We start from the raw sequence: 2,500 nt of genomic DNA, 5'->3' as shown, positions 1-2,500 counted from the left end.
CCGTTTATTGTTTGCGCGACTTACAGCTAAAATGTGAACTTGTTTTGATACTCGAAGTAGAATAAATGCATACTGAAAAAATAACTTGTGTATCAGATTTTTAGTGGTTACAACCAAAGGGTTTAACTGAATGAGTTTCTCATTATTGGAAAGACCCAATCTTTAATTTCCATGCCAGTAATTAAGCATCAACGAATGTCACTGTTTTTTAGAAGGTAAACTGACTCTGCCCAAGCCAAATACTAATTACTTGAAACAATGTTTGTTATAGCCGGGCCTGTTTGTGGAGACAATTTGCCCCAGTACTTAAGAAATACTGACTCTGTTGGTCATTTCACACGTATCATCAAGTAAGTACCCTGTACAGATGTATCTGACGGTAACCTACCAGATTCCCACATGGCAATCATGTTAAACAATTGTAAAGCATTTCTTTAACTTTTTTTTAGCTTATAACTAATGATATTCTGTGTTTAAATAAAGGTTACTTAATTACTTTTTCTGTTACACAACACTCAAAGCACGTCATGGCCTTGTGTCTGTTCAAATTAACCTAATCATGTTCTCTGACTAGCAGTTTCTTTCCTGTAATTTGCACTGTTTACAAGGAGTCTTATGAAAACTAAAACCCCGGGGTCTTAAGTCAATTTTGAGCCATAGCTAACCTACAGTACACTTTTTTACATTCATGACTTGGCTCAAAAAGCCCTTTGACTCATTATTATGAAATATTTCTTTGCTATCAGATTTTATAGTACATGTAGCTTAGTGTAGCTACTATCTCCAGAGTATTTACCCTCCCAACCATGATATACTACAGAGGACAGACCACAACAAACAGCATTACAAAGACTTTACTTACCAAGAGAATTACACCTTTAAGAACGTACTTGGTCTCAATCCCCACTTCCAGGAGTTCATGACAAAGTTTTTCAAATTTATCCGGAGTTAATTTGTTAAGGATCCTGCAACAAACAGGGAGGTTAGCTCTCAGTCAAGGTGTTAACTTGCCAAAAAGTTCAATTTGACTTTTTAACCAAATACACTTCAGAAGTGCCAATTTCACAGCATGGCTTTTTACGTGATCTACATGTACATGAAAAGTCCCAACATTTTTCTTGCATACGTCTCTTACTCTTCAAAATGGTGAGGTACAGTGTATTAGACAGAAGAAAAAGGAAAGTAATGGCCAACACTCTTGCCATATTTTATTTTCTTTTCTCTCAGAAACATGTCAATTTGGCAGTCCTAGTCTGACAAGAGCCTTTCTTTCCTAATTTTGACTGTCCACAGTTGTGTGAGACTTGTGTTGCTTTTATGTATCTTGGCCTCATAGTCAATGTAGATTTATTGTGGGCAAGAACGTGATGCTAAAAGTTGCAAAATTGTTGAGACACTCCCATTAAAACAACACCTTTTCTAGCTTCCAATACCTGCCGTATCTAGAGTTTCAACCTTTCCCACTTCCCCCCTCCCTCTCCCACTTTCAAAGTTGCCGGTTCAAGTTTTCAGCATTCTTTTTTGTCTTGCTATCAACATTGATAAGGGGGGAGGGGGGCTGCAGTGTGAGAGATAATAGGTAAATCAATATCGCCCCAAGAAGGTGAAGTGTCTCCACTAATTTTGCAACTTGTTGTAGCTCATATCACTGAAGATGGGAATAAATCATACACTTCTCAACAAAAGCCAAGAATACTTAACAATGGTTTGCACTCTACATTGGGGCATGCATGAAGTAACTTTATATATAAAATTTTTTTTTTGTGAGAGCTTGGACAATGATTTTGAGAAGAGTGTGTGTACTATTAGCAGTTACCAAAGGTTAGCTATTTGTACAATACAATAATTCAGGATACCTGAAAGTCAATTAGGACCCAAAAGTTTACTGGGTTAGGGACAGTGTTGCTGCTTGCTTGAGGGCTGATAAGACAGTACATTTTTTCTTATCACTTTCATATGTAACTACAGCCTCTGACAAAATTGTTTTGGAAAATGACCTCAGAAAGTCACATGCAAACAACATTGTAAGGTTGTTAGGGGAGAGTGAGCCGCGAAAGCTTTAGATCTGTATAGTCGCGTACTTATTCCAAGGAATTTTGCCACAGAAGGTTCCACCAGAACTTCACCACATATCATGTCGTGAATTAGACCTAAGACACCCCTACGACAGATGTTCACAAGTCAAGTCATGCCCAAATATGCAAATTCTCAAAACTCAAGAGATACTTCTTGTAGCATAAAAACACTTGTAAGCCAAAACTGTTCTTAAATCCGCATTTAGGTTGACAGGAACGATTCAAATGGTAAAAAAAAAAAAGGCAAAATCGAATTAATTTTTTACACTATATCAGATTTTGACACATTTAAGTGGCACAGAAGCAACTGGAACATTTAAAATGACCATCAAATATTTCTTGGAATGAGAAGTCTCCTTATAAATACTCTTCCTTTGAAATCACACAGGTTTTTAAATGCTGAATGTTGACAGTCAAACCTCTGT

The 2,500-nt window shown here is 36.8% G+C and overlaps 1 protein-coding gene across 1 annotated transcript in view; it reads right to left on the bottom strand.

Annotated features, from left to right (window-relative positions):
• The window catches only part of LOC137971155 (eukaryotic translation initiation factor 4 gamma 2-like), a 25,952-nt gene that overhangs the window by 22,640 nt on the left and 812 nt on the right, over positions 1-2,500 (bottom strand). The window contains exon 3 of the mRNA XM_068817900.1: positions 863-965. The gene's annotated coding sequence lies outside the window, so the exon portion shown is untranslated. The remainder of the gene's footprint in view (positions 1-862; positions 966-2,500) is intronic.

Source organism: Montipora foliosa, chromosome 9, assembly GCF_036669935.1.
Source record: "Montipora foliosa isolate CH-2021 chromosome 9, ASM3666993v2, whole genome shotgun sequence".
In the NCBI taxonomy this organism is placed as follows: domain Eukaryota; kingdom Metazoa; phylum Cnidaria; class Anthozoa; order Scleractinia; family Acroporidae; genus Montipora; species Montipora foliosa.
Note: the sequence above shows the minus strand (reverse complement) of the source record. Positions and strands in the feature narration are given on the sequence as shown.